Here is an 11,662-nt window from a genome sequence, read left to right as displayed (position 1 = left end):
CATCTTAATTATAGATTTAATACTTTGTTCATGAAGAAATCGAATTGATTTTATTATTATACTAGAGCTATATATATAATTCGAAACCGCGTACATCAAGATAACTCTAGAAGGATCTTACCAAAGATCTAGTACGAAAATGGTTACCTTATATTGTAATGAACTGTGTAACTCAATAGCCGCCGATCTACCAATAAATACCGCAGCTAAATGAACACAATAACACTTTCATTCTTATTATTCCATTTATGTTTGTTTGTGTATTAATAATAGTATCTAAATTATATTATAAATTGTACTCATGAAGTTATGCTAACTCTGTATATATTTTGAGATTGAACTAACGATATTATTATTGTTTACCCGGAACACGGACTATAGCCGACACGGCCTTTTGTTAGCTTGTCCGTGTCCGGGCAAGTTTACCCGGGTTTTGCCTGCAATTGTTATTATATAAAAAGGGCTCGAACTTTATAGCGGGGAGTTGGTTTTTGGACACGATACGATACAATACAACTATTTATCCGCAACCAGTCTTATTTATTAAACCGGATTATTATCCGGGGGCAATTTGATACGTGCCGGTATCTACTCTAAGGACATAAAAACCGGACTACAATATATTACAGGGCTGTTGTCCGGAATACGTAACACAACACTCAGTGGCCAACCTAGTCAATAACAACAGGTAGTAACGGACTGGGTACAACTTTAAAGGTAGTTGCACGCAATCCATTACATCTGGTGGCAGCGGTGGGATAGGATAACTCCCACGGACAACCTGTTTTATTGATTAATCGTGAGTATGGCAACCCGGAGGACTAGGAGTGCTGAAAGAACTGGCATAAATGCAGTAGAAGCAGAAGTACTTCACAGATTGACCAATGTACTCGAAGAGATGCGCACAGAGGGTCGGCGCCCGGGACCACCACAATTCAAAGCTCCAGAGTTTGATGGATCAGGAGACGTAGAGTATTTTATCCAACAGTTTGAAGATGTAGTCATGGCAAACGAACGGAGACCATTAGCTAGTATACTTCACCTCCGGAAAGTGCTGAAAGATGCAGCCCGAGAGTGTGGCAAGGCTGGAACAGTGGAAGGGATTTTTGAAAACCTTAGAGTGCGGTTTGGAATGACCGTGAGAGGGGCTCAGGCTCAGTTGTCTGTCTTGAAGCGAGATTTCAAGACCAGTCTTCAACAACATGCTGCATTGGTGGAAAAGCTAGTGACAGTGGCATACCCGGATCTACCCCCTGTACACAGGAACATCATGATGCGGGACACTTTCACTAATACATTGGGACACGCAGGGTTGCAGAGATACTTATTAGCGGTGCCTACACCCACCCTGGCTGATGCAGTACGCGCAGGAAATGAATACCTGCAAATCCAATCACTATTCCCAGGCAGCTCACACATCAGACAAATAGACGAAGACGGGGAAGATGTGTTAAACGTCACTCAGGCCCGAAACGACTCTCTGACAAATATAAGTAAGGTGCTACAGAAGCTTGTGGCTGAGATGGCTGAGTTACAAGCAAACCAACACAGGTACATAAACAGACGCTCAGAAAGGCAACCTATACGGGAGCCACTCAAGTGTTGGGGGTGTGGACAAGAGGGCCACCCACACAGGAGTTGTCCTACTCACCCACGAAAAACTCGAAAGTTTCCAAACACAGGGCCGGGAAACGAGGAAAGCCCGCAGCAGTAGGACTGCCTACTGGCTGCAAGAGGGCACCCCCAGATAAGAAACAAAAAAATATACAGGTACGACAGGGATGCCTGGGGAACACCAATAGAGGTTGGCAGTCTCCAAAAAATGCTTGTCGACAACTAGAACCTGCACAAAAATTCGAATGTAAGCTTCAAAATAAATATGAGGCACTTATGAGAGAATCAGAAACCGAAAACAAAGAGTTGGGTCCGCCTCAAAGCGATCAGGTAGAAACTTACCAAAAACAGCTTGGACAGAAACAAAAAATCAAAAGACGTTCACTCAGCCTTCCTAAAAGACGGAAGCTCCACGGTGACCGTCCTTTAGACCTGAAACTCCCTGAAAGACGGGAGCCACAGATAGATATGACAGAAAGTTTAAAGAGACCACATGGGTCTAGCTATTACTTACCTGGAAAAGTGGGAGGCAAACCGGTACTGTTCCTTTTAGATACCGGCTGCAATACCAACCTGATCAGTAAGCGCATGTTTGATCAGCTACCTCAAAGTTTTAAACAGCAGCTTAAGCCATGTACGACACATGGACAACTGGCAGACGGGAGTCGACTGCCTTTCTATGGAGTGGCACAACTGCCTGGTCGCCTCCGGGATATGAAATTCGAGGAAACCTTCGTTGTGAGCAGTATTAGCGAGGATGGGATTCTAGGAATGCCTTTTCTTGCTGATCATGGATGCAAGATGGATTTTGGTCAGCCCACCATAACTATTCAGGATTTGGTAATGCCTTGCGTGGACCGCTATGGGCGACTACTACAAAACAAAGTTCAGTTAGTTCGAAGTGTGGAAATTCCGGCCCGTTCAGAAATGACAGTGCAGTGCCGGATCACGACTCGAAACTACTACCCTGTAGGACTAGTGGAGAGTGGAGGAGAAATACCTCTGGCTACCAGCCTCAATCAACCTCATAAAGATGGCCGGATTGTGGTTAGGTGCATGAACCCGTTAGATCAGCCATTGAGAATTCCTGCTGGGAAAACTGTAGGAATGTACACGGGAATAGAGGAAAATGACATAGAAATGCCAGCAGTAAAACCTTCTCAACGAGCAGCAGTAACGGCCGTGAAACAGGAGGTCGGATCCACGTGGGTCCCAAAACACTTGCAACAAGTGTATGAGGACGCATGTCGTGGTTGTCGAGATGAACAGCAACGACGACAGTTGGCTTGCTTACTGATTGAGTATAGCCAGGTATTTAGCACCACTGACGACGATGTGGGACAGACGACTTTGGTGGAACATTCCATTCCTATCATAGAGGGAGCTCGTCCCATACATCAGCCGCCACATCGGTTGGGCCCTCAGAAGGAAGCCGAAGCCGAACGACAAATTCAGGAACCGTTGTCGAAAGGGTTGATCGAGCCCGGGAGTGGTGCATGGAGCTCTCCAGTGGTCCTAGTGAGGAAAAAAGATAATAAGTGGAGGTTTTGCATTGACTACCGCAGACTCAATGCCATCACAAATCAAGATGCTTACCCTATACCCAGAATTGACGACAGTTTGGACGCACTGTCAGGAAGTAAATACTTTAGCACACTAGACCTGACCAGTGGATATTGGCAGGTGCCACTGGACCAGGATGCCAAAGAAAAATCTGCATTCACGACACGCAGTGGACTGTGGCAATGGAAGGTGTTACCCTTTGGGCTTACTTCGGCTCCCGCCACGTTCCAACGGTTAATGGAACAGGTTTTTCAAGGTTTACACTGGAAGACGTTACTGCTGTATCTAGATGATGTGATAGTGGTGGCGCCTGACTTTGAGACCCACGTGAGTAGGCTCCGAGAAATGCTGGAACGCTTGCATAAGGCTGGATTAAAGCTTAAACCATCAAAGTGTGAGCCGTTTCGCTCCAAGGTACGATTCCTAGGACACGTGGTCAGTGCTGAGGGAGTAGCTACAGATCCCGAAAAAATTCGTGTGGTAAAGGAATGGCCCCCACCCAAAAACTTGACGGAGCTCCAAGCATTTCTGGGAACTGCTGGATATTACAGACAATACCTCCAAGATTATGCTACAAATGCAAAACCCCTTTCTCAACTGACCAGCAAAAACACGCCGTGGCGGTGGGGCGAGACAGAACAAGGAGCATTTGAAATACTAAAAATTGGTTTGGTAACAGCTCCGGTGCTGGGATATCCAGATCTGTCTAAAACCTACATCTTAGACACCGATGCTAGTGGGGTGGGTGTGGGAGCTGTGCTGTCACAGAAACATGATGACCAAGAAAGAGTGGTGGCGTATTACAGCAAGACCTTATCACCTGCTGAAAGGAATTATTGCGTAACACGAAAGGAACTGTTGGCAGTAATTAAAGCGGTAAAGCATTTCCGACCCTACTTATATGGACAACAGTTCATACTGAGGAGTGACCATGCTTCACTCCGGTGGTTATGTCGGCGAAAGGAGCCTTCGGCACAAGTTGCTCGGTGGCTAGAAATCTTGGCAGAGTTTACATATCGGTTAGAACACCGAGCTGGAGAAAAACATGGCAATGCAGATGGCCTTAGCAGACAAGGCCAATGTGAAGAATGTAGACAATGCGAAGCGATTGAACGAAGAGATGGCGGACCAACCCACAAGAAGTTAGAACAAGAAGCTGACAGAGTTACTAAGATAACGACTCAGGAAGAGAGCCAGGCCAAGCAATAGTCCAGACTGCAGAGAGAAGACCCTGGACCTGTAGGAAGGATGTACAGGGCGATAACACTGAATGAGACCCTTACCGACTTGGAGGTCGAGACAGGTAGTACCGAATTAAAAGAATTATACAAACGCCAGAAGGCTGTGGAAGTGAACACTGACGGGGTGATGGTGATTTGGACAATCGTACAGGGCCGAGCTAGACGATGTGTAGTGTGCCCCAGAACTACCCGGATGGCTATAATCTGGAACACGCACAAGATGGCTCACCCTGGGATACATAAAACCACACAACGTATCAGGTTACACTGGTATTGGCCAGGACTGGTCACCCAGATTAGGCAGACAATACAGTCCTGTGAGGTCTGACATAGGCCAAGTCTGGGGGAACCAAGACCTCAAGAAGCCGCCAACGCATGTATGCCGGGAGGCCATGGCAAAAACTGGCCGTCGACTTGGTGGGCCCATTGCCAGAAACAGAGAGGAGCAATAGGTGGATATTGGTCCTGACTGACCACTTCACCCGTTGGCAGGATGCACTTCCAATACCAGACGCAACAGCTCCTACAGTAGCCAAAACACTAGATGAAAGAGTATTTTGTTGCATGGGACTCCCAGAGGCAATTCATACCGACCAGGGAGCCCAATTTGAGTCTGTTTTAATGACCGAACTCTGTGCCCTGTGGGGCATCAAGAAAACACATACTACCCCCTACCATCCTCAAGCTAACGGAGTGGTGGAGAGAAATAATAGGATGTTGGGAGACGCCCTACGAGCTCTACTACTCCGGAGGGGAAGTGATGAGTGGGACACACTTCTTCCACAGTTAATGCGGGCATTCCGTGGCACCCCACACGTAGTGACGGGTGAGACAGCTAACTTCCTGATGTTTGGAAGAGAACTTCGACTCCCCGACCAACTACAATGGGGACCGCCTCCAGACGCCCCTGTAACTCGAAATGAATATGCAATCAATCTCCAAGCACGGCTGACAGAGGCACACGAATTGCTCAGAGAGCAACAGCTTAACATTCGTCAGACAGACTCAGATGAGCCACCCCTATATACGGTGGGAGACCTAGTCTTGCTGGAAAATAAAAGAAGGAGAAAGGGAGAGCATCCCAAACTACGGGCCAAATTTGTTGGACCATACCGGGTGGTAAACAGCTTTCCAAACCACACTTATGAAATAGAGGCCCGTGGACAGACCTCCGTTCAAAACGAGTGCCGTTTGAAGCTATACAGGGGTTGCGAAGAGGAACTGGGCAAAGCACCTGGGTCAAGGGAACCTGCATTACGCCCTAACATGAAAGGCGCTACAAGAAAGGCAAAGAACCCACACACAAACCCGGAGCTTCCCCCAGCCATGGAGGTAGAGCAGGACACGCCGAGAAAAAGTCTCACAGAAATAGAAGATATATTACCCAAACAAGATGTTAATATGGGTGGCTCCCCACAGGCCCCTGTTGAAGGGGGAAGAAAGAAGCCATGTCAAGAAGGACTAATAGAGACAGATAAATCCGAAAATGAAGGAAGAACGACAAAAAAGCCGGAATCCAAAGATCCAGGAGCATCCACAGGAACACAAGGAACAAAAGTGAGGGACAAAAGCCCACCAAGGGCCAGGAGACCTCCAAAAAGATTTCAGGATTTTTACTGTAGTCATATAAGGTCAAAACAGAAAAAGAAATTTGGAAAAAGCTTCAAGGATACCGAAATTAAGGATGAAAAGATATTGGCCAATCAGCAAACAGCGAAAAAGAAACCATGCGGTTATCCAATATACAAACAGAAACTAACGTATTACTTACGGAATACGGGAATTCTAGCAGACGACAGTTCATGTAAACGAAAGCCGTGTTTAAATAGAACAACAATACGAGATCTTCCCATTCTAACGATGGCCAGAACATTGCATAGACGATCAGACCGGAGAGAAAATAGCCTGGAAAGATTACTGCTCGAATTAAATAATTCAACAATAGAAACTGGAGTGGATAACGAACCAGAAAATCAGAGCTTGGCCAATATCCTGGGTTTTGAACATGCTACTAGAACTCAGGACGTTGATTTTGATAAAGAAATCAGAAAAAATATTGCAGAGTCCTACGGAGACAAACATTTTTGCCGTGATAAAGGATCCACCTGCTTTAAAGGCAGTAGGGGGACCCGGATACCCCCCTCCGGGTGTCATAGCAAAGAAACAAATGCGCGCAGAAGACAAATCCAGAGAAAAGGTCATGTCATTCCCTACAATCGAGTCCTCTCGGAACAGTCCTGTTTTAAAGGCAACAGGGATGTCCAAGGAGGAGCATAAACTCGGATCATACGAAAGGACGAGACAGGACCCGGACCCGGCCGAGCTGGATCTAGGGTTAGATCTGAGTGATGACTTTTCAGATGAGGAAGAAGAATTCCCTATTTTACAACCAATAGACAAACTCTTAAAGGAAAACGCTATCGGAGAAAACAAGTCGACCAATCACCCGGTTCAGAGTACCCGGAGACCCCCATATGCAGAGTGGCGACAATTGTCAACGATAGTCACGTTCTATCCCTAGGTAGAAACGCACCTGAAACCCGAAGACAGAATAAAAAGGGAGCTCGAGAACTGCACGTGTGCTGAGAACACGTAACTATGGAAGGGACAAAGAAACTTAAGTGGCTACAACCAGAAACTCTTACAAAAATAGAAGCCGCAATCGGGACGGACGGCGTCACATGTCAGATTTGTAGACTGGTTTCCAGTAAGCGGAGACTAAGAATACACGTAAAGCAACACTACACCCGGTTGTATTGCTCTTGTGGCTACACTAGCGTGAGCCGAGACTCTGTTTACTGCCATCAGCTTGCCCAACGATGCGGACAATTTTCCCAAGAACGTCAGATTTTTGAAGTAGATAAAGAATCTCATGCCAATTTCATTAAAACAATTCTACCGACAAACTCGAGCAAGTGGCTTTCGTGCACCCCTACACGATTAGGTCCCAGAATGTACACACATCAACCGGTTTCAAACAACCATACCACACAAGATGCACAAACCAGAGACAAGAAACGATCACTACCTGGTGTATTTACTCGTCTGGGCAACTGGCGTATCCCAAAAAGAAAAAAGGAAATTACCCAGGAGGAAGTAACTTCCACAACAAACTCTAAAACTATCACGGACGACGTGTCACGACAGCCTCTCCGTTATATCACAAAGACACAACCCCACATACGGATCGAGGAGCGAGACGCCGTCATAGAAATCGACAAAAACAAGGAAAAACGACGACATAGACTGACCCTCGCCCATAAGTTAGAGGACGAATGCGATCAACTAGAAAGGACAATACAACAAAAACGTACAGAGATTCGGCGACTATACCGTGAAGATTAAAAAAATAAATTAGTGATCCCACATCTCACTAATGAAGGGGGATGTGTAATGAACTGTGTAACTCAATAGCCGCCGATCTACCAATAAATACCGCAGCTAAATGAACACAATAACACTTTCATTCTTATTATTCCATTTATGTTTGTTTGTGTATTAATAATAATATCTAAATTATATTATAAATTGTACTCATGAAGTTATGCTAACTCTGTATATATTTTGAGATTGAACTAACGATATTATTATTGTTTACCCGGAACACGGACTATAGCCGACACGGCCTTTTGTTAGCTTGTCCGTGTCCGGGCAAGTTTACCCGGGTTTTGCCCGCAATTGTTATTATATAAAAAGGGCTCGAACTTTATAGCGGGGAGTTGGTTTTTGGACACGATACGATACAATACAATACAACTATTTATCCGCAACCAGTCTTATTTATTAAACCGGATTATTATCCGGGGGCAATTTGATACGTGCCGGTATCTACTCTAAGGACATAAAAACCGGACTACAATATATTACAGGGCTGTTGTCCGGACTACGTAACACAACACTCAGTGGCCAACCTAGTCAATAACAACAGGTAGTAATGGACTGGGTACAACTTTAAAGGTAGTTGCTCGCAATCTAGCCTGGGCATGGCTCTCATGGGGATTGAGAGAGAGCCTGGGACACATAGCAACACGCGGGAAAGACAACTCTAAAAGTCGACTTCTGAAGTCGCTAATATCACCATCGTTATTTCCGAAGGAGTAACATGTGACGGTCTTATTTATGATCTTCGCGAGTATTATGTATTATTGTTAATCTGAATTGGCAGCAAACAAACATACCTGCCAACTCTCACGCATTGGGCGTGAGACTCACGCAATCACCCCAAAGAAAAAATGAAAATGCGTGAGATTTTTGCCCCAATTTCCACAGCTTTATATATACTATCATTGATAAACCAACTGCCCCAAAACCAAATCTCACGCATTGCCCCACTCTTGGATTGGCAGGTCTGCAAACAAACGCTGGTTAGTAAGTATGAAATGTTGGTTGCATAATAAATCAATCACGAGAGTTATATTATTTCATATGTTCAATTCATTATATTTTAATATGATTTAATAAAAAATTAAATCAATTGAATAAAAAAATTCACAATAACAATACAAACATAGCAAACGAATAGCAATAGAACAACAAAAATGAATCGCACGCTGCTAGTAAAGAAAAGTTTGTCTAGTAAAAAGTAATCTCAGTTTTATTTTACTCGCGAGTATTATGATTACTCGCGACAGTTATTATGAACAACTCGGACCTAACACTGCAAAACGGTGCCATCTGAAAGCAAATACTCTTTCCCAAAGCCAGTAGGAAGAACTATAAATTGGTCAAAACCTGCGATAATATGTTGTAAAGTTTGAAACTGTTTTGGTCTCAGTGTGACAATGCCTAGCTTTGATAGTAATTTTTGAATCGTTCTATTTTGTATCAGTATAGGAAATGAAACTACTAACGTGAAAACGCAAGAGAATAGTAACCTATGATTCTTATCATTTTATTATCAAACGGGGTGTTACGTAACCACACAGTCTATCAAAAATATAGGGCTTTTTACTAGATCAAGTCACGTGACCGTGACATTACATTACAAATACATTATGTTAGAAATATGAATATAAATTTAAATATATTATATTATTTAAAAATATTATTTAAATATATACCGACTATTTATATTTTTCTCATGTGACACAAGCAGCACTGTTGTAGCAAAGCTTTCAGCCCTGATGCTGCCCTAGCTTGGCAGGTCTTTTCCTGCTGCCCTGTCATCAATTCCATCACTGAAGCAGTCCTTACCTCCGCAGTCTGACGCGCTGATCTGTCATAGCTTCCAATACTGATGTATTCCTAGCTTGGCAGTTTATCACGCTTTTGTTTTAGCATTACAATATCCGCAATGCCAATTTTAGCATGATTGCTGTTTTTTGTAAACTTTCAAACTTTCTTACCCTGACAGAATAATAATAAAGAAACAGTTTACTTTAGAACTTAAACTAGATCAGTTTTCGGAGAAAGTTTACATCGATTAGCCAAAGACCAAAAAAGTGCACGCACTTGAATAATCTTAAGCTATTTGATGATGTCCTTGGAGACGTGACAAGGACGCCCGTTGATTGTGTTGTTTGAAGAAAAGTTGAAGGATTTTATGCTTTTCACAAAGTAGCATAGTTGATCCGTTGTGAGCAAACTAATGTTAGGGAATACGCTTTCTAGAGAGTACTTCTATAATTTCTTTTTAGGGATACGCTGTATCTCTGCTAACCCCTTATTTCGAAAACGGCTTGCTGTGGTATCTTGTGGGAAACATGTTGTAAAATATGACAAATAATATAATGAATGAAATATATATATATATTATAGAAGTTGTCTTTCAACTGACTTCTTTTATTTAAAGGAACTCCATATTACCCCTGTTCTAAAGGGGAAATATTACCGTTTTACACAGGGGAATCGCTGAACTGAGAGAAACCTGTCATCGTTTCTCTTTTAGACATACGTTCAAAAAATTTGCATACACTTGCTTTGAGCTGAATTTTTTACACTTTTTGAAGCTTAGAACTAGTGTGAAAATAAATATTGACTGAAGGATTTTTATATTAGTCTAAACTAACAAAGAAGTTTAATTTTTAATCATAATTAAAAATTTAATAATTCAAAAAACGGATTTTACCAATTACCAGTGTTTGATATACAATTTTGAAGTTTACTTTAAAGCTCTAGAAAAGGAAAACTTCTAATATATGTGAATCACCAATGAATCAAAAATTGGAGAAGTAAAATTGTGGTGGAGAAGTAAAATTAAGTAACTTTAGCTACTTTTTGAAGAAGGTTTTTAGAAGGTGAAAGTTAGTGTATCGGTAATATGTCATCAATTGGAGGCGTGGTATTTCCACAGGCACGTCTTACCAGCTATGACGTCATTGTTTAGCTTTTTCTAATTTTAAATTCAGGTAATAGCCACACTGACTGCCAAATTTGTACTGTTGTATAAATCAATGTACTCACATGTACTGATGTGAAGATGAAGAAGAGCCTCGGTCTTTCGTTACACTTCCTTATATCCTCCCCTATACTGCCTTACACTAGCTTATCTACTAGCTTTACCCACTAGCTTTATCCAGCTTTATGCACTCACCGTAATTACCAAGACCACCTGTACTGCCTTGAGCTCAGACACTAATATAGCCTGAGCCTAACAAATCCCATAATACAACATGCCCTTTCTTTTTTTCTTTTTGTTTTGGGCCACTCCATCACTACCAACAAGCAGACGTAGTAACTTACCTTACTTGTGTTGCTCGTTACCTGACTCCATTAGGGCAGTCTCCATAGGCTATGCCTCTGGCTTGTCTGACCCTGTGCCACCATCTAAAGTACTCTTCTCGCTACTGCCAGCTCCATTACCAGTCTGCACTGGCTTTTCCATCACCCTGACCTCCGCCGCTACCAATACTTTTACCGTGACCACTGTCACTACCAACACTCCTTCCACCAACATCTCCAACACTACTTCCACCAACCCTGACTAGCCCGGAGTCTTTTGGTTGGGTCAGTAATGACTCCTCAACCTCATCTCCGTCTCTTCCATCTTTACCTCGCTCTCCCCAGTAAGAGGCAGGCTCGACAGGCTTCCTGTGGGAGGTCTCCACCTGGGCCGTAACCGGCTGCACAGAGGATGGCACCACAGAGCTGGGAGTTGGCATAGGCCCAGACCTATCTAGCTCGACCTCACCTGCAACCAGTGCAGGTCTGCTACCAGCAATTCTCCTCTGAACCTCGGCTAACTCCTGCACTACTACCCTGAAAGCCTTGACATTTTCCAACTCCATGACTGCTGCCTCCTGTTT

This window comes from Watersipora subatra, chromosome 4, assembly GCF_963576615.1.
Source record: "Watersipora subatra chromosome 4, tzWatSuba1.1, whole genome shotgun sequence".
In the NCBI taxonomy this organism is placed as follows: Eukaryota; Metazoa; Bryozoa; class Gymnolaemata; order Cheilostomatida; family Watersiporidae; genus Watersipora; species Watersipora subatra.
Note: the sequence above shows the minus strand (reverse complement) of the source record.